The sequence below is a fragment of the Brienomyrus brachyistius genome, chromosome 2, assembly GCF_023856365.1.
Source record: "Brienomyrus brachyistius isolate T26 chromosome 2, BBRACH_0.4, whole genome shotgun sequence".
In the NCBI taxonomy this organism is placed as follows: Eukaryota; Metazoa; Chordata; class Actinopteri; order Osteoglossiformes; family Mormyridae; genus Brienomyrus; species Brienomyrus brachyistius.
Window position 1 is genome coordinate 42,653,717 of NC_064534.1, and position 19,147 is coordinate 42,672,863.

Sequence of the window (19,147 nt, forward strand, 5' to 3'; positions counted from 1 at the left end):
AATGTTTGCCGGCGGGGGACGTGCGGCGATTAACCTGTGCGGTAGTGAAAAGGAGTTAAAAAGAAGGAAGTGTGCGGATGCGGAAAGAATGGAATAATTGTGGTAGGCTGCCGGCTGAGTAGTTTGGTAAATGTTTGGTGTGGGTCCGGCGCTGCCGATTGGATGGTGGGGCTGCAGTGTGAGTCAGATAAAAAAAAAAAAAAGAACATTAGTAGGATCCAATGGGACCAACTGGCATGTATAGAGGCGTGTAATGCAAAAGGGCTGTTTTTGGTAGCATCTCTCGCTTACGGCCATACCACCCTGAACACGCCCGATCTCGTCTGATCTCGGAAGCTAAGCAGGGTAGGGTCTGGTTAGTACTTGGATGGGAGACCTCCTGGGCATACCAGGTGCTGTAAGCTTTTCTCACTTTTACTTTATACAGGGGGCGCTCCACTTCACGATTAATTTAAATCTAGCACTCCCCTTCCATTTTACTATTTTATATATATATATTTTTTCTCTCTTTCATAAAGCCAGCTTTTAGAAACCGTTTTACTCTAAATACTTCCTGGTAATTCTAGGTGCTGTAAGCTTTTCTCACTTTTACTTTATACAGGGGGCGCTCCACTTCACGATTAATATAAATCTAGCACTCCCCTTTCATTTTACTATTTTATATATATATTTTTTTTCTCTCTTTCATAAAGCCAGCTTTTAGAAACCGTTTTACTCTAAATACTTCCTGGTAATTCTAGGTGCTGTAAGCTGTTCGTGCCTTTATTCCACCAGGGCGCGATCTTCTCACAAACTTGAAGACTGTCACTCCCCATTCACGTTTTACAACTTATTGTTAATGATAAAGAGACAGCTTTTTATACACAGTTTTAAACAAAGTACTGATATTATTCCTCTTCAACTGACCGCTTTGTTTTCTATGCAAAAACCACTTTGCCACAGAAGACTCGATATTATTGGCATAGCAAGTACTGCTCTTCTCCTTTCAAAACTTGCTAAAAGCTGTATTTAAAAGAACAGATTGGCCGGGGTAATTCACACCCTTCAATGCCAGCTTAATGTTTAGGTTAGTGGGAATCACAGAGGAATTAGGGATGGAAACTTCTTTGCTGGTGGTAGAAGCGGTCTGGTGAATTTTTAGAGAGAAGAGGCCGTCGATGTTTGAATGTAGAAAATTGTTCTGGCTGCAGCCTGCAGTATGGACTTGTTGGTGTGTGTAGCTCCCAGTGTTCTGACAGCGCGACGTTTTGGGGAAGCATGTGATTCAGCAGCTACCAGTGGGCTTCGTGCAGCGGAGATTTTGTGGCTGTTAGCGGAGTTGATAACAGAGGGTCGTTAAGAGAAGCCTGCATGCAGTAGGCAAAGGAGTAATGTTTGCCGGCGGGGGACGTGCGGCGATTAACCTGTGCGGTAGTGAAAAGGAGTTAAAAAGAAGGAAGTGTGCGGATGCGGAAAGAATGGAATAATTGTGGTAGGCTGCCGGCTGAGTAGTTTGGTGAATGTTTGGTGTGGGTCCGGCGCTGCCGATTGGATGGTGGAGCTGCAGTGTGAGTCAGATAAAAAAAAAAAAAGAACATTAGTAGGATCCAATGGGACCAACTGGCATGTATAGAGGCGTGTAATGCAAAAGGGCTGTTTTTGGTAGCATCTCTCGCTTACGGCCATACCACCCTGAACACGCCCGATCTCATCTGATCTCGGAAGCCAAGCAAGGTAGGGTTTGGTTAGTACTTGGATGGGAGACCTCCTGGGCATACCAGGTGCTGTAAGCTTTTCTCACTTTTACTTTATACAGGGGGCGCTCCACTTCACGATTAATATAAATCTAGCACTCCCCTTCCATTTTACTATTTTATATATATATTTTTTTTCTCTCTTTCATAAAGCCAGCTTTTAGAAACCGTTTTACTCTAAATACTGCCTGGTAATTCTAGGTGCTGTAAGCTCTTCGTGCCTTTATTCCACCAGGGCGCGATCTTCTCACAAACTTGAAGACTGTCACTCCCCATTCACGTTTTACAACTTATTGTTAATGATAAAGAGACAGCTTTTTACACACAGTTTTAAACAAAGTACTGATATTATTCCTCTTCAACTGACCGCTTTGTTTTCTATGCAAAAACCACTTCGCCACAGAAGACTCGATATTATTGGCATAGCAAGTTCTGCTCTTCTCCTTTCAAAACTTGCTAAAAGCTGTATTTAAAAGAACAGATTGGCCGGGGTAATTCACACCCTTCAATGCCAGCTTAATGTTTAGGTTAGTGGGAATCACAGAGGAATTAGGGATGGAAACTTCTTTGCTGGTGGTAGAAGCGGTCTGGTGAATTTTTAGAGAGAAGAGGCCGTCGATGTTTGAATGTAGAAAATTGTTCTGGCTGCAGCCTGCAGTATGGACTTGTTGGTGTGTGTAGCTCCCAGTGTTCTGACAGCGCGACGTTTTGGAGAAGCATGTGATTCAGCAGCTAACAGTGGGCTTCGTGCGGCGGAGATTTTGTGGCTGTTAGCGGAGTTGATAACAGAGGGTCGTTAAGAGAAGCCTGCATGCAGTAGGCAAAGGAGTAATGTTTGCCGGCGGGGGACGTGCGGCGATTAACCTGTGCGGTAGTGAAAAGGAGTTAAAAAGAAGGAAGTGTGCGGATGCGGAAAGAATGGAATAATTGTGGTAGGCTGCCGGCTGAGTAGTTTGGTGAATGTTTGGTGTGGGTGCGGCGCTGCCGATTGGATGGTGGTGCTGCAGTGTGAGTCAGATAAAAAAAAAAAAAGAACATTAGTAGGATCCAATGGGACCAACTGGCATGTATAGAGGCGTGTAATGCAAAAGGGCTGTTTTTGGTAGCATCTCTCGCTTATGGCCATACCACCCTGAACACGCCCGATCTCGTCTGATCTCGGAAGCCAAGCAGGGTAGGTTCTGGTTAGTACTTGGATGTGAGACCACCTGGGAATACCAGGTGCTGTAAGCTTTTCTCACTTTTACTTTATACAGGGGGCGCTCCACTTCACGATTAATTTAAATCTATCACTCCCCTTCCATTTTACTATTTTATATATATATTTTTATTTTCTCTCTTTCATAAAGGCAGCTTTTACACACCGTTTTACTCTAAATACTGCCTGGTAATTCTAGGTGCTGTAAGCTCTTCGTGCCTTTATTCCACCAGGGCGCGATCTTCTCACAAACTTGAAGACTGTCACTCCCCATTCACGTTTTACAACTTATTGTTAATGATAAAGAGACAGCTTTTTACACACAGTTTTAAACAAAGTACTGATATTATTCCTCTTCAACTGACCGCTTTGTTTTCTATGCAAAACCACTTCGCCACAGAAGACTCGATATTATTGGCATAGCAAGTTCTGCTCTTCTCCTTTCAAAACTTGCTAAAAGCTGTATTTAAAAGAACAGATTGGCCGGGGTAATTCACACCCTTCAATGCCAGCTTAATGTTTAGGTTAGTGGGAATCACAGAGGAATTAGGGATGGAAACTTCTTTGCTGGTGGTAGAAGCGGTCTGGTGAATTTTTAGAGAGAAGAGGCCGTCGATGTTTGAATGTAGAAAATTGTTCTGGCTGCAGCCTGCAGTATGGACTTGTTGGTGTGTGTAGCTCCCAGTGTTCTGACAGCGCGACGTTTTGGAGAAGCATGTGATTCAGCAGCTAACAGTGGGCTTCGTGCGGCAGAGATTTTGTGGCTGTTAGCGGAGTTGATAACAGAGGGTCGTTAAGAGAAGCCTGCATGCAGTAGGCAAAGGAGTAATGTTTGCCGGCGGGGGACGTGCGGCGATTAACCTGTGCGGTACTGAAAAGGAGTTAAAAAGAAGGAAGTGTGCGGATGCGGAAAGAATGGAATAATTGTGGTAGGCTGCCGGCTGAGTAGTTTGGTGAATGTTTGGTGTGGGTGCGGCGCTGCCGATTGGATGGTGGTGCTGCAGTGTGAGTCAGATAAAAAAAAAAAAAAACAGGAGTAGGATCCAATGGGACTAACTGGCATGTATAGACGCGTGTAATGCAAAAGGGCTGTTTTTGGTAGCATCTCTCGCTTACGGCCATACCACCCTGAACACGCCCGATCTCGTCTGATCTCGGAAGCTAAGCAGGGTAGGGTCTGGTTAGTACTTGGATGGGAGACCTCCTGGGCATACCAGGTGCTGTAAGCTTTTCTCACTTTTACTTTATACAGGGGGCGCTCCACTTCACGATTAATTTAAATCTAGCACTCCCCTTCCATTTTACTATTTTATATATATATATTTTTTCTCTCTTTCATAAAGCCAGCTTTTAGAAACCGTTTTACTCTAAATACTTCCTGGTAATTCTAGGTGCTGTAAGCTTTTCTCACTTTTACTTTATACAGGGGGCGCTCCACTTCACGATTAATATAAATCTAGCACTCCCCTTTCATTTTACTATTTTATATATATATTTTTTTTCTCTCTTTCATAAAGCCAGCTTTTAGAAACCGTTTTACTCTAAATACTTCCTGGTAATTCTAGGTGCTGTAAGCTGTTCGTGCCTTTATTCCACCAGGGCGCGATCTTCTCACAAACTTGAAGACTGTCACTCCCCATTCACGTTTTACAACTTATTGTTAATGATAAAGAGACAGCTTTTTATACACAGTTTTAAACAAAGTACTGATATTATTCCTCTTCAACTGACCGCTTTGTTTTCTATGCAAAAACCACTTTGCCACAGAAGACTCGATATTATTGGCATAGCAAGTACTGCTCTTCTCCTTTCAAAACTTGCTAAAAGCTGTATTTAAAAGAACAGATTGGCCGGGGTAATTCACACCCTTCAATGCCAGCTTAATGTTTAGGTTAGTGGGAATCACAGAGGAATTAGGGATGGAAACTTCTTTGCTGGTGGTAGAAGCGGTCTGGTGAATTTTTAGAGAGAAGAGGCCGTCGATGTTTGAATGTAGAAAATTGTTCTGGCTGCAGCCTGCAGTATGGACTTGTTGGTGTGTGTAGCTCCCAGTGTTCTGACAGCGCGACGTTTTGGGGAAGCATGTGATTCAGCAGCTACCAGTGGGCTTCGTGCAGCGGAGATTTTGTGGCTGTTAGCGGAGTTGATAACAGAGGGTCGTTAAGAGAAGCCTGCATGCAGTAGGCAAAGGAGTAATGTTTGCCGGCGGGGGACGTGCGGCGATTAACCTGTGCGGTAGTGAAAAGGAGTTAAAAAGAAGGAAGTGTGCGGATGCGGAAAGAATGGAATAATTGTGGTAGGCTGCCGGCTGAGTAGTTTGGTGAATGTTTGGTGTGGGTCCGGCGCTGCCGATTGGATGGTGGAGCTGCAGTGTGAGTCAGATAAAAAAAAAAAAAGAACATTAGTAGGATCCAATGGGACCAACTGGCATGTATAGAGGCGTGTAATGCAAAAGGGCTGTTTTTGGTAGCATCTCTCGCTTACGGCCATACCACCCTGAACACGCCCGATCTCATCTGATCTCGGAAGCCAAGCAAGGTAGGGTTTGGTTAGTACTTGGATGGGAGACCTCCTGGGCATACCAGGTGCTGTAAGCTTTTCTCACTTTTACTTTATACAGGGGGCGCTCCACTTCACGATTAATATAAATCTAGCACTCCCCTTCCATTTTACTATTTTATATATATATTTTTTTTCTCTCTTTCATAAAGCCAGCTTTTAGAAACCGTTTTACTCTAAATACTGCCTGGTAATTCTAGGTGCTGTAAGCTCTTCGTGCCTTTATTCCACCAGGGCGCGATCTTCTCACAAACTTGAAGACTGTCACTCCCCATTCACGTTTTACAACTTATTGTTAATGATAAAGAGACAGCTTTTTACACACAGTTTTAAACAAAGTACTGATATTATTCCTCTTCAACTGACCGCTTTGTTTTCTATGCAAAAACCACTTCGCCACAGAAGACTCGATATTATTGGCATAGCAAGTTCTGCTCTTCTCCTTTCAAAACTTGCTAAAAGCTGTATTTAAAAGAACAGATTGGCCGGGGTAATTCACACCCTTCAATGCCAGCTTAATGTTTAGGTTAGTGGGAATCACAGAGGAATTAGGGATGGAAACTTCTTTGCTGGTGGTAGAAGCGGTCTGGTGAATTTTTAGAGAGAAGAGGCCGTCGATGTTTGAATGTAGAAAATTGTTCTGGCTGCAGCCTGCAGTATGGACTTGTTGGTGTGTGTAGCTCCCAGTGTTCTGACAGCGCGACGTTTTGGAGAAGCATGTGATTCAGCAGCTAACAGTGGGCTTCGTGCGGCGGAGATTTTGTGGCTGTTAGCGGAGTTGATAACAGAGGGTCGTTAAGAGAAGCCTGCATGCAGTAGGCAAAGGAGTAATGTTTGCCGGCGGGGGACGTGCGGCGATTAACCTGTGCGGTAGTGAAAAGGAGTTAAAAAGAAGGAAGTGTGCGGATGCGGAAAGAATGGAATAATTGTGGTAGGCTGCCGGCTGAGTAGTTTGGTGAATGTTTGGTGTGGGTGCGGCGCTGCCGATTGGATGGTGGTGCTGCAGTGTGAGTCAGATAAAAAAAAAAAAAGAACATTAGTAGGATCCAATGGGACCAACTGGCATGTATAGAGGCGTGTAATGCAAAAGGGCTGTTTTTGGTAGCATCTCTCGCTTATGGCCATACCACCCTGAACACGCCCGATCTCGTCTGATCTCGGAAGCCAAGCAGGGTAGGTTCTGGTTAGTACTTGGATGTGAGACCACCTGGGAATACCAGGTGCTGTAAGCTTTTCTCACTTTTACTTTATACAGGGGGCGCTCCACTTCACGATTAATTTAAATCTATCACTCCCCTTCCATTTTACTATTTTATATATATATTTTTATTTTCTCTCTTTCATAAAGGCAGCTTTTACACACCGTTTTACTCTAAATACTGCCTGGTAATTCTAGGTGCTGTAAGCTCTTCGTGCCTTTATTCCACCAGGGCGCGATCTTCTCACAAACTTGAAGACTGTCACTCCCCATTCACGTTTTACAACTTATTGTTAATGATAAAGAGACAGCTTTTTACACACAGTTTTAAACAAAGTACTGATATTATTCCTCTTCAACTGACCGCTTTGTTTTCTATGCAAAACCACTTCGCCACAGAAGACTCGATATTATTGGCATAGCAAGTTCTGCTCTTCTCCTTTCAAAACTTGCTAAAAGCTGTATTTAAAAGAACAGATTGGCCGGGGTAATTCACACCCTTCAATGCCAGCTTAATGTTTAGGTTAGTGGGAATCACAGAGGAATTAGGGATGGAAACTTCTTTGCTGGTGGTAGAAGCGGTCTGGTGAATTTTTAGAGAGAAGAGGCCGTCGATGTTTGAATGTAGAAAATTGTTCTGGCTGCAGCCTGCAGTATGGACTTGTTGGTGTGTGTAGCTCCCAGTGTTCTGACAGCGCGACGTTTTGGAGAAGCATGTGATTCAGCAGCTAACAGTGGGCTTCGTGCGGCAGAGATTTTGTGGCTGTTAGCGGAGTTGATAACAGAGGGTCGTTAAGAGAAGCCTGCATGCAGTAGGCAAAGGAGTAATGTTTGCCGGCGGGGGACGTGCGGCGATTAACCTGTGCGGTACTGAAAAGGAGTTAAAAAGAAGGAAGTGTGCGGATGCGGAAAGAATGGAATAATTGTGGTAGGCTGCCGGCTGAGTAGTTTGGTGAATGTTTGGTGTGGGTGCGGCGCTGCCGATTGGATGGTGGTGCTGCAGTGTGAGTCAGATAAAAAAAAAAAAAAACAGGAGTAGGATCCAATGGGACTAACTGGCATGTATAGACGCGTGTAATGCAAAAGGGCTGTTTTTGGTAGCATCTCTCGCTTACGGCCATACCACCCTGAACACGCCCGATCTCGTCTGATCTCGGAAGCTAAGCAGGGTAGGGTCTGGTTAGTACTTGGATGGGAGACCTCCTGGGCATACCAGGTGCTGTAAGCTTTTCTCACTTTTACTTTATACAGGGGGCGCTCCACTTCACGATTAATTTAAATCTAGCACTCCCCTTCCATTTTACTATTTTATATATATATTTTTTTCTCTCTTTCATAAAGCCAGCTTTTAGAAACCGTTTTACTCTAAATACTTCCTGGTAATTCTAGGTGCTGTAAGCTGTTCGTGCCTTTATTCCACCAGGGCGCGATCTTCTCACAAACTTGAAGACTGTCACTCCCCATTCACGTTTTACAACTTATTGTTAATGATAAAGAGACAGCTTTTTACACACAGTTTTAAACAAAGTACTGATATTATTCCTCTTCAACTGACCGCTTTGTTTTCTATGCAAAAACCACTTCGCCACAGAAGACTCGATATTATTGGCATAGCAAGGTCTGCTCTTCTCCTCCTTTCAAAACTTGCTAAAAGCTGTATTTAAAAGAACAGATTGGCCGGGGTAATTCACACCCTTCAATGCCAGCTTAATGTTTAGGTTAGTGGGAATCACAGAGGAATTAGGGATGGAAACTTCTTTGCTGGTGGTAGAAGCGGTCTGGTGAATTTTTAGAGAGAAGAGGCCGTCGATGTTTGAATGTAGAAAATTGTTCTGGCTGCAGCCTGCAGTATGGACTTGTTGGTGTGTGTAGCTCCCAGTGTTCTGACAGCGCGACGTTTTGGGGAAGCATGTGATTCAGCAGCTACCAGTGGGCTTCGTGCGGCGGAGATTTTGTGGCTGTTAGCGGAGTTGATAACAGAGGGTCGTTAAGAGAAGCCTGCATGCAGTAGGCAAAGGAGTAATGTTTGCCGGCGGGGGACGTGCGGCGATTAACCTGTGCGGTAGTGAAAAGGAGTTAAAAAGAAGGAAGTGTGCGGATGCGGAAAGAATGGAATAATTGTGGTAGGCTGCCGGCTGAGTAGTTTGGTAAATGTTTGGTGTGGGTCCGGCGCTGCCGATTGGATGGTGGGGCTGCAGTGTGAGTCAGATAAAAAAAAAAAAAAGAACATTAGTAGGATCCAATGGGACCAACTGGCATGTATAGAGGCGTGTAATGCAAAAGGGCTGTTTTTGGTAGCATCTCTCGCTTATGGCCATACCACCCTGAACACGCCCGATCTCGTCTGATCTCGGAAGCTAAGCAGGGTAGGGTGTGGTTAGTACTTGGATGGGAGACCTCCTGGGAATACCAGGTGCTGTAAGCTTTTCTCACTTTTACTTTATACAGGGGGCGCTCCACTTCACGATTAATTTAAATCTATCACTCCCCTTCCATTTTACTATTTTATATATATATATATTTTTTTCTCTCATTCATAAAGGCAGCTTTTAGAAACTGTTTTACTCTAAATACTTCCTGGTAATTCTAGGTGCTATAAGCTGTTCGTGCCTTTATTCCACCAGGGCGCGATCTTCTCACAAACTTGAAGACTGTCACTCCCCATTCACGTTTTACAACTTATTGTTAATGATAAAGAGACAGCTTTTTACACACAGTTTTAAACAAAGTACTGATATTATTCCTCTTCAACTGACCGCTTTGTTTTCTATGCAAAAACCACTTCGCCACAGAAGACTCGATATTATTGGCATAGCAAGTTCTGCTCTTCTCCTTTCAAAACTTGCTAAAAGCTGTATTTAAAAGAACAGATTGGCCGGGGTAATTCACACCCTTCAATGCCAGCTTAATGTTTAGGTTAGTGGGAATCACAGAGGAATTAGGGATGGAAACTTCTTTGCTGGTGGTAGAAGCGGTCTGGTGAATTTTTAGAGAGAAGAGGCCGTCGATGTTTGAATGTAGAAAATTGTTCTGGCTGCAGCCTGCAGTATGGACTTGTTGGTGTGTGTAGCTCCCAGTGTTCTGACAGCGCGACGTTTTGGAGAAGCATGTGATTCAGCAGCTAACAGTGGGCTTCGTGCGGCAGAGATTTTGTGGCTGTTAGCGGAGTTGATAACAGAGGGTCGTTAAGAGAAGCCTGCATGCAGTAGGCAAAGGAGTAATGTTTGCCGGCGGGGGACGTGCGGCGATTAACCTGTGCGGTAGTGAAAAGGAGTTAAAAAGAAGGAAGTGTGCAGATGCGGAAAGAATGGAATAATTGTGGTAGGCTGCCGGCTGAGTAGTTTGGTGAATGTTTGGTGTGGGTGCGGCGCTGCCGATTGGATGGTGGTGCTGCAGTGTGAGTCAGATAAAAAAAAAAAAAAACAGGAGTAGGATCCAATGGGACTAACTGGCATGTATAGACGCGTGTAATGCAAAAGGGCTGTTTTTGGTAGCATCTCTCGCTTACGGCCATACCACCCTGAACACGCCCGATCTCGTCTGATCTCGGAAGCTAAGCAGGGTAGGGTCTGGTTAGTACTTGGATGGGAGACCTCCTGGGCATACCAGGTGCTGTAAGCTTTTCTCACTTTTACTTTATACAGGGGGCGCTCCACTTCACGATTAATTTAAATCTAGCACTCCCCTTCCATTTTACTATTTTATATATATATTTTTTTCTCTCTTTCATAAAGCCAGCTTTTAGAAACCGTTTTACTCTAAATACTTCCTGGTAATTCTAGGTGCTGTAAGCTGTTCGTGCCTTTATTCCACCAGGGCGCGATCTTCTCACAAACTTGAAGACTGTCACTCCCCATTCACATTTTACAACTTATTGTTAATGATAAAGAGACAGCTTTTTACACACAGTTTTAAACAAAGTACTGATATTATTCCTCTTCAACTGACCGCTTTGTTTTCTATGCAAAAACCACTTCGCCACAGAAGACTCGATATTATTGGCATAGCAAGTTCTGCTCTTATCCTTTCAAAACTTGCTAAAAGCTGTATTTAAAAGAACAGGTTGGCCGGGGTAATTCACACCCTTCAATGCCAGCTTAATGTTTAGGTTAGTGGGAATCACAGAGGAATTAGGGATGGAAACTTCTTTGCTGGTGGTAGAAGCGGTCTGGTGAATTTTTAGAGAGAAGAGGCCGTCGATGTTTGAATGTAGAAAATTGTTCTGGCTGCAGCCTGCAGTATGGACTTGTTGGTGTGTGTAGCTCCCAGTGTTCTGACAGCGCGACGTTTTGGGGAAGCATGTGATTCAGCAGCTACCAGTGGGCTTCGTGCGGCGGAGATTTTGTGGCTGTTAGCGGAGTTGATAACAGAGGGTCGTTAAGAGAAGCCTGCATGCAGTAGGCAAAGGAGTAATGTTTGCCGGCGGGGGACGTGCGGCGATTAACCTGTGCGGTAGTGAAAAGGAGTTAAAGAGAAGGAAGTGTGCGGATGCGGAAAGAATGGAATAATTGTGGTAGGCTGCCGGCTGAGTAGTTTGGTGAATGTTTGGTGTGGGTCCGGCGCTGCCGATTGGATGGTGGTGCTGCAGTGTGAGTCAGATAAAAAAAAAAAAAAAAAAAAAACAGGAGTAGGATCCACTTGGACTAACTGGCATGTATAGATTCGTGTAATGCAAATGGGCTGTTTTTGGTAGCATCTCTCGCTTACGGCCATACCACCCTGAACACGCCCGATCTCGTCTGATCTCGGAAGCTAAGCTGGGTAGGGTATGGTTAGTACTTGGATGGGAGACCACCTGGGAATACCAGGTGCTGTAAGCTTTTCTCACTTTTACTTTATACAGGGGGCCCTCCACTTCACGATTAATTTAAATCTATCACTCCCCTTCCATTTTACTATTTTATATATATATATATTTTTTTCTCTCATTCATAAAGGCAGCTTTTAGAAACTGTTTTACTCTAAATACTTCCTGGTAATTCTAGGTGCTATAAGCTGTTCGTGCCTTTATTCCACCAGGGCGCGATCTTCTCACAAACTTGAAGACTGTCACTCCCCATTCACGTTTTACAACTTATTGTTAATGATAAAGAGACAGCTTTTTACACACAGTTTTAAACAAAGTACTGATATTATTCCTCTTCAACTGACCGCTTTGTTTTCTATGCAAAAACCACTTCGCCACAGAAGACTCGATATTATTGGCATAGCAAGTTCTGCTCTTCTCCTTTCAAAACTTGCTAAAAGCTGTATTTAAAAGAACAGATTGGCCGGGGTAATTCACACCCTTCAATGCCAGCTTAATGTTTAGGTTAGTGGGAATCACAGAGGAATTAGGGATGGAAACTTCTTTGCTGGTGGTAGAAGCGGTCTGGTGAATTTTTAGAGAGAAGAGGCCGTCGATGTTTGAATGTAGAAAATTGTTCTGGCTGCAGCCTGCAGTATGGACTTGTTGGTGTGTGTAGCTCCCAGTGTTCTGACAGCGCGACGTTTTGGGGAAGCATGTGATTCAGCAGCTACAAGTGGGCTTCGTGCAGCGGAGATTTTGTGGCTGTTAGCGGAGTTGATAACAGAGGGTCGTTAAGAGAAGCCTGCATGCAGTAGGCAAAGGAGTAATGTTTGCCGGCGGGGGACGTGCGGCGATTAACCTGTGCGGTAGTGAAAAGGAGTTAAAAAGAAGGAAGTGTGCGGATGCGGAAAGAATGGAATAATTGTGGTAGGCTGCCGGCTGAGTAGTTTGGTAAATGTTTGGTGTGGGTCCGGCGCTGCCGATTGGATGGTGGGGCTGCAGTGTGAGTCAGATAAAAAAAAAAAAAAGAACATTAGTAGGATCCAATGGGACCAACTGGCATGTATAGAGGCGTGTAATGCAAAAGGGCTGTTTTTGGTAGCATCTCTCGCTTATGGCCATACCACCCTGAACACGCCCGATCTCGTCTGATCTCGGAAGCTAAGCAGGGTAGGGTGTGGTTAGTACTTGGATGGGAGACCTCCTGGGAATACCAGGTGCTGTAAGCTTTTCTCACTTTTACTTTATACAGGGGGCGCTCCACTTCACGATTAATTTAAATCTATCACTCCCCTTCCATTTTACTATTTTATATATATATATATTTTTTTCTCTCATTCATAAAGGCAGCTTTTAGAAACTGTTTTACTCTAAATACTTCCTGGTAATTCTAGGTGCTATAAGCTGTTCGTGCCTTTATTCCACCAGGGCGCGATCTTCTCACAAACTTGAAGACTGTCACTCCCCATTCACGTTTTACAACTTATTGTTAATGATAAAGAGACAGCTTTTTACACACAGTTTTAAACAAAGTACTGATATTATTCCTCTTCAACTGACCGCTTTGTTTTCTATGCAAAAACCACTTCGCCACAGAAGACTCGATATTATTGGCATAGCAAGTTCTGCTCTTCTCCTTTCAAAACTTGCTAAAAGCTGTATTTAAAAGAACAGATTGGCCGGGGTAATTCACACCCTTCAATGCCAGCTTAATGTTTAGGTTAGTGGGAATCACAGAGGAATTAGGGATGGAAACTTCTTTGCTGGTGGTAGAAGCGGTCTGGTGAATTTTTAGAGAGAAGAGGCCGTCGATGTTTGAATGTAGAAAATTGTTCTGGCTGCAGCCTGCAGTATGGACTTGTTGGTGTGTGTAGCTCCCAGTGTTCTGACAGCGCGACGTTTTGGGGAAGCATGTGATTCAGCAGCTACAAGTGGGCTTCGTGCAGCGGAGATTTTGTGGCTGTTAGCGGAGTTGATAACAGAGGGTCGTTAAGAGAAGCCTGCATGCAGTAGGCAAAGGAGTAATGTTTGCCGGCGGGGGACGTGCGGCGATTAACCTGTGCGGTAGTGAAAAGGAGTTAAAAAGAAGGAAGTGTGCGGATGCGGAAAGAATGGAATAATTGTGGTAGGCTGCCGGCTGAGTAGTTTGGTGAATGTTTGGTGTGGGTCCGGCGCTGCCGATTGGATGGTGGGGCTGCAGTGTGAGTCAGATAAAAAAAAAAAAAGAACATTAGTAGGATCCAATGGGACCAACTGGCATGTATAGAGGCGTGTAATGCAAAAGGGCTGTTTTTGGTAGCATCTCTCGCTTACGGCCATACCACCCTGAACACGCCCGATCTCATCTGATCTCGGAAGCTAAGTGGGGTAGGGTCTGGTTAGTACTTGGATGGGAGACTGCCTGGGAATACCACGTGCTGTAAGCTTTTCTCACTTTTACTTTATACAAGGGGCGCTCCACTTCACGATTAATTTAAATCTATCACTCCCCTTCCATTTTACTATTTTATATAGATATATATTTTTTCTCTCATTCATAAAGGCAGCTTTTAGAAACCGTTTTACTCTAAATACTTCCTGGTAATTCTAGGTGCTGTAAGCTGTTCGTGCCTTTATTCCACCAGGGCGCGATCTTCTCACAAACTTGAAGACTGTCACTCCCCATTCACGTTTTACAACTTATTGTTAATGATAAAGAGACAGCTTTTTACACACAGTTTTAAACAAAGTACTGATATAATTCCTCTTCAACTCACCACTTTGTTTTCTATGCAAAAACCACTTCGCCACAGAAGACTCGATATTATTGGCATATTATCTGCTCTTCTCCTCCTTTCAAAACTTGCTAAAAGCTGTATTTAAAAGAGCAGGTTGGCCGGGGTAATTCACACCCTTCAATGCCAGATTAATGTTTAGGTTAGTGGGAATCACAGAAGAATTAGGGATGGAAACTTCTTTGCTGGTGGTAGAAGCGGTCTGGTGAATTTTTAGAGAGAAGAGGCCGTCGATGTTTGAATGTAGAAAATTGTTCTGGCTGCAGCCTACAGTATGGACTTGTTGGCGTGTATAGCTCCCAGTGTTCTGACAGCGCGACGTTTTGGGGAAGCATGTGATTCAGCAGCTACCAGTGGGCTTCGTGCGGAGGAGATTTTGTGACTGTTAGCGGAGTTGATAACAGAGGGTCTTTAAGAGAAGCCTGCATGCGGTAGGCAAATGAGTAATGTTTGCCGGCGGGGGACGTGCGGCGATTAACCTGTGCGGTAGTGAAAAGGAGTTAAAAATAAGGATGTGTGCGGATGCGGAAAGAATGGAATAATTGTGGTAGGCTGCCGGCTGAGTAGTTTGGTGAATGTTTGGTGTGGGTCCGGCGCTGCCGATTGGATGGTGGGGCTGCAGTGTGAGTCAGATAAAAAAAATAAAAAACAGGAGTAGGATCCAATGGGACTAACTGGCATGTATAGAGGCGTGTAATGCAAAAGGGCTGTTTTTGTTCACAGCTCTCGTTTATGGCCATACCACCCTGAACACGCCCGATCTCGTCTGATCTCGGAAGCTAAGCGGGGTAGGGTCTGGTTAGTACTTGGATGGGAGACTGCCTGGGAATACCACGTGCTGTAAGCTTTTCTCACTTTTACTTTATACAGGGGGCACTCCACCTCACGATTAATTTAAATCTATCACTCCCCTTCCATTTTACTATTTTATATATTTCTTTTTTCTCTCATTCATAAAGGCAGCTTTTACACACGTTTTACTCTAAATACTGCCTGGTAATTCTAGGTGCTGTAAGCTGTTCGTGCCTTTATTCCACCAGGGCACGATCTTCTCACAAACTTGAAGACTGTCACTCCCAATTCACGTTTTACAACTTATTGTTAATAATAAAGAGACAGCTTTTTACACACAGTTTTAAACAAAGTACTGATATAATTCCTCTTCAACTCACCGCTTTGTTTTCTATGCAAAAACCACTTCGCCACAGAAGACTTGATATTTTTGGCATAGCAAGGTCTGCTCTTCTCCTCCTTTCAAAACTTGCTAAAAGCTGTATTTAAAAGAGCAGGTTGGCCGGGGTAATTCACACCCTTCAATGCCAGATTAATGTTTAGGTTAGTGGGAATCACAGAGGAATTAGGGATGGAAACTTCTTTGCTGATGGTAGAAGCGGTCTGGTGAATTTTTAGAGAGAAGAGGCCGTCGATGTTTCAATGTAGAAAATTGTTCTGGCTGCAGCCTGCAGTATGGACTTGTTGGCGTGTGTAGCTCCCAGTGTTCTGACAGCGTAACGTTTTGGGGAAGCATGTGATTCAACAGCTACCAGTGGGCTTCGTGCGGCAGAGATTTTGTGGCTGTTAGCGGAGTTGATAACAGAGGGTCGTTAAGAGAAGCCTGCATGAGGTAGGCAAAGGAGTAATGTTTGCCGGCGGGGGACGTGCGGCGATTAACCTGTGCGGTAGTGAAAAGGACTTAAAGAGAAGGAAGTGTGCGGATGCGGAAAGAATGGAATAATTGTGGTAGGCTGCCGGCTGAGTAGTTTGGTGAATGTTTGGTGTGGGTGCGGCGCTGCCGATTGGATGGTGGTGCTGCAGTGTGAGTCAGATAAAAAAAAAAAAAAAACCAGGAGTATGATCCAATGGGACTAACTGGCATGTATAGACGCGTGTAATGCAAAAGGGCTGTTTTTGGTAGTGTCTCTCGCTTATGGCCATACCACCCTGAACACGCCTGATCTCGGAAGCTAAGTGGGGTAGGGTCTGGTTAGTACTTGGATGGGAGACTGCCTGGGAATACCACGTGCTGTAAGCTTTTCTCACTTTTACTTTATACAAGGGGCGCTCCACTTCACGATTAATTTAAATCTATCACTCCCCTTCCATTTTACTATTTTATATATATATTTTTTTCTCTCATTCATAAAGGCAGCCTTTACACACCGTTTTACTCTAAATACTGCCTGGTAATTCTAGGTGCTGTGAGCTGTTCGTGCCTTTATTCCACCAGGGCGCGATCTTCTGACAAACTTGAAGACTGTCACTCCACATTCACGTTTTACAACTTATTGTTAATAATAAAGAGACAGCTTTTTACACACAGTTTTAAACAAAGTACTGATATTATTCCTCTTCAACTGACTGCGTTGTTTTCTATGCAAAAACCACTTCGCCACAGAAGACTCGATATTATTGGCATAGCAAGTTCTGCTCTTCTCCTTTCAAAACTTGCTAAAAGCTGTATTTAAAAGAGCAGGTTGGCCGGGGTAATTCACACCCTTCAATGCCAGATTAATGTTTAGGTTAGTGGGAATCACAGAGGAATTAGGGATGGAAACTTCTTTGCTGGTGGTAGAAGCGGTCTGGTGAATTTTTAGAGAGAAGAGGCCGTCGATGTTTCAATGTAGAAAATTGTTCTGGCTGCAGCCTGCAGTATGGACTTGTTGGCGTGTGTAGCTCCCAGTGTTCTGACAGCGTAACGTTTTGGGGAAGCATGTGATTCAACAGCTACCAGTGGGCTTCGTGCGGCAGAGATTTTGTAGCTGTTAGCGGAGTTGATAACAGAGGGTCGTTAAGAGAAGCCTGCATGAGGTAGGCAAAGGAGTAATGTTTGCCGGCGGGGGACGTGCGGCGATTAACCTGTGCGGTAGTGAAAAGGACTTAAAGAGAAGGAAGTGTGCGGATGCGGAAAGAATGGAATAATTGTGGTAGGCTGCCGGCTGAGTAGTTTGGTGAATGTTTGGTGTGGGTGCGGCGCTGCCGATTGGATGGTGGTGCTGCAGTGTGAGTCAGATAAAAAAAAAAAAAACCAGGAGTATGATCCAATGGGACTAACTGGCATGTATAGACGCGTGTAATGCAAAAGGGCTGTTTTTGGTAGTGTCTCTCGCTTATGGCCATACCACCCTGAACACGCCCGATCTCGTCTGATCTCGGAAGCTAAGTGGGGTAGGGTCTGGTTAGTACTTGGATGGGAGACTGCCTGGGAATACCACGTGCTGTAAGCTTTTCTCACTTTTACTTTATACAAGGGGCGCTCCACTTCACGATTAATTTAAATCTATCACTCCCCTTCCATTTTACTATTTTATATATATATTTTTTTTCTCTCATTCATAAAGGCAGCCTTTACACACCGTTTTACTCTAAATACTGCCTGGTAATTCTAGGTGCTGTGAGCTGTTCGTGCCTTTATTCCACCAGGGCGCGATCTTCTGACAATCTTGAAGACTGTCACTCCACATTCACGTTTTACAACTTATTGTTAATAATAAAGAGACAGCTTTTTACACACAGTTTTAAACAAAGTACTGATATAATTCCTCTTAAACTCACCGCTTTGTTTTCTATGCAAAAACCACTTCGCCACAGAATATTCGATATTATTGGCATATTATCTGCTCTTCTCCTCCTTTCAAAACTTGCTAAAAGCTGTATTTAAAAGAGCAGGTTGGCCAGGGTAATTCACACCCTTCAATGCCAGCTCAATGTTTAGGTTAGTGGGAATCACAGAAGAATTAGGGATGAAAACTTCTTTGCTGGTGGTAGAAGCTGTCTGGTGAATTTTTAGAGAGAAGAGGCCGTCGATGTTTGAATGTAGAAAATTGTTCTGGCTGCAGCCTGCAGTATGGACTTGTTGGTGTGTGTAGCTCCCAGTGTTCTGACAGCGCGACGTTTTGGGGAAGCATGTGATTCAACAGCTACCAGTGGGCTTCGTGCGGCAGAGATTTTGTGGCTGTTAGCGGAGTTGATAACAGAGGGTTGTTAAGAGAAGCCTGCATGAGGTAGGCAAAGGAGTAATGTTTGCCGTCGGGGGACGTGCGGCGATTAACCTGTGCGGTAGTGAAAAGGACTTAAAGAGAAGGAAGTGTGCGGATGCGGAAAGAATGGAATAATTGTGGTAGGCTGCCGGCTGAGTAGTTTGGTGAATGTTTGGTGTGGGTCCGGCGCTGCCGATTGGATGGTGGGGCTGCAGTGTGAGTCAGATAAAAAAAAAAAAAACATTAGTAGGATCCAATGGGACCAACTGGCATGTATAGAGGCGTGTAATGCAAAAGGGCTGTTTTTGGTAGCATCTCTCGCTTATGGCCATGCCAGCCTGAACACGCCCGATCTCATCGGATCTCGGAAGCCAATCAGGGTAGGGTCTGGTTTGTACTTGGATGGGAGACCTCCTGGGAATACCAGGTGCTGTAAGCTTTTCTCACTTTTACTTTATACAGGGGGCACTCCACTTCACGATTAATTTAAATCTATCACTCCCCTTACGTTTTACTATTTTATATATATATTTTTTTTCGCTCATTCATAAAGGCAGCTTTTGCACACCGTTTAACTCTAAATACTGCCTGGTAATTCTAGGTGCTGTAAGCTGTTCGTGCCTTTCTTCCACCAGGGCGCGATCTTCTCACAAACTTGAAGACTGTCACTCCCCATTCACGTTTTACAACTTATTGTTAATGATAAAGAGACAGCTTTTTACACACAGTTTTAAACAAAGTACTGATATTATTCCTCTTTAACTGACCGCTTTGTTTTCTATGCAAAAACCACTTCGCCACAGAAGACTCGATATTATTGGCATAGCAAGTTCTGCTCTTCTCCTTTCAAAAATTGCTAAAAGCTGTATTTAAAAGAACAGATTGGCCGGGGTAATTCACACCCTTCAATGCCAGCTTA

The 19,147-nt window shown here is 44.1% G+C and overlaps 15 non-coding genes and 1 pseudogene across 15 annotated transcripts; all 16 read left to right on the forward strand.

Annotated features, from left to right (window-relative positions):
• Positions 1–285: 285 nt before the first annotated feature.
• On the forward strand, positions 286–404 carry LOC125733844 (5S ribosomal RNA). Its single transcript, XR_007393178.1, has one exon. It is a non-coding gene; the product is annotated as a 5S ribosomal RNA (ribosomal RNA).
• Positions 405–1,653: 1,249 nt separating this feature from the next.
• Positions 1,654–1,772, forward strand: LOC125736666 (5S ribosomal RNA). The gene has a single exon (XR_007395941.1). It is a non-coding gene; the product is annotated as a 5S ribosomal RNA (ribosomal RNA).
• A 1,075-nt stretch (positions 1,773–2,847) lies between these two features.
• Positions 2,848–2,966, forward strand: LOC125729649 (5S ribosomal RNA). The gene has a single exon (XR_007390073.1). It is a non-coding gene; the product is annotated as a 5S ribosomal RNA (ribosomal RNA).
• Positions 2,967–4,041: 1,075 nt separating this feature from the next.
• On the forward strand, positions 4,042–4,160 carry LOC125733845 (5S ribosomal RNA). The gene has a single exon (XR_007393179.1). It is a non-coding gene; the product is annotated as a 5S ribosomal RNA (ribosomal RNA).
• Positions 4,161–5,409: 1,249 nt separating this feature from the next.
• Positions 5,410–5,528, forward strand: LOC125736667 (5S ribosomal RNA). Its single transcript, XR_007395942.1, has one exon. It is a non-coding gene; the product is annotated as a 5S ribosomal RNA (ribosomal RNA).
• A 1,075-nt stretch (positions 5,529–6,603) lies between these two features.
• On the forward strand, positions 6,604–6,722 carry LOC125729660 (5S ribosomal RNA). The gene has a single exon (XR_007390083.1). It is a non-coding gene; the product is annotated as a 5S ribosomal RNA (ribosomal RNA).
• A 1,075-nt stretch (positions 6,723–7,797) lies between these two features.
• On the forward strand, positions 7,798–7,916 carry LOC125733847 (5S ribosomal RNA). The gene has a single exon (XR_007393181.1). It is a non-coding gene; the product is annotated as a 5S ribosomal RNA (ribosomal RNA).
• Positions 7,917–8,994: 1,078 nt separating this feature from the next.
• LOC125734820 (5S ribosomal RNA) lies at positions 8,995–9,113 on the forward strand. The gene has a single exon (XR_007394123.1). It is a non-coding gene; the product is annotated as a 5S ribosomal RNA (ribosomal RNA).
• Positions 9,114–10,190: 1,077 nt separating this feature from the next.
• Positions 10,191–10,309, forward strand: LOC125733848 (5S ribosomal RNA). The gene has a single exon (XR_007393182.1). It is a non-coding gene; the product is annotated as a 5S ribosomal RNA (ribosomal RNA).
• A 1,080-nt stretch (positions 10,310–11,389) lies between these two features.
• Positions 11,390–11,508, forward strand: LOC125735438 (5S ribosomal RNA). Its single transcript, XR_007394734.1, has one exon. It is a non-coding gene; the product is annotated as a 5S ribosomal RNA (ribosomal RNA).
• Positions 11,509–12,587: 1,079 nt separating this feature from the next.
• Positions 12,588–12,706, forward strand: LOC125734821 (5S ribosomal RNA). Its single transcript, XR_007394124.1, has one exon. It is a non-coding gene; the product is annotated as a 5S ribosomal RNA (ribosomal RNA).
• Positions 12,707–13,784: 1,078 nt separating this feature from the next.
• LOC125736864 (5S ribosomal RNA) lies at positions 13,785–13,903 on the forward strand. Its single transcript, XR_007396132.1, has one exon. It is a non-coding gene; the product is annotated as a 5S ribosomal RNA (ribosomal RNA).
• Positions 13,904–14,979: 1,076 nt separating this feature from the next.
• On the forward strand, positions 14,980–15,098 carry LOC125728727 (5S ribosomal RNA). Its single transcript, XR_007389311.1, has one exon. It is a non-coding gene; the product is annotated as a 5S ribosomal RNA (ribosomal RNA).
• A 1,076-nt stretch (positions 15,099–16,174) lies between these two features.
• On the forward strand, positions 16,175–16,283 carry LOC125732160 (5S ribosomal RNA; annotated as a pseudogene).
• A 1,073-nt stretch (positions 16,284–17,356) lies between these two features.
• LOC125730855 (5S ribosomal RNA) lies at positions 17,357–17,475 on the forward strand. The gene has a single exon (XR_007391142.1). It is a non-coding gene; the product is annotated as a 5S ribosomal RNA (ribosomal RNA).
• Positions 17,476–18,548: 1,073 nt separating this feature from the next.
• LOC125731246 (5S ribosomal RNA) lies at positions 18,549–18,667 on the forward strand. Its single transcript, XR_007391529.1, has one exon. It is a non-coding gene; the product is annotated as a 5S ribosomal RNA (ribosomal RNA).
• The last annotated feature ends 480 nt before the right edge of the window (positions 18,668–19,147 follow it).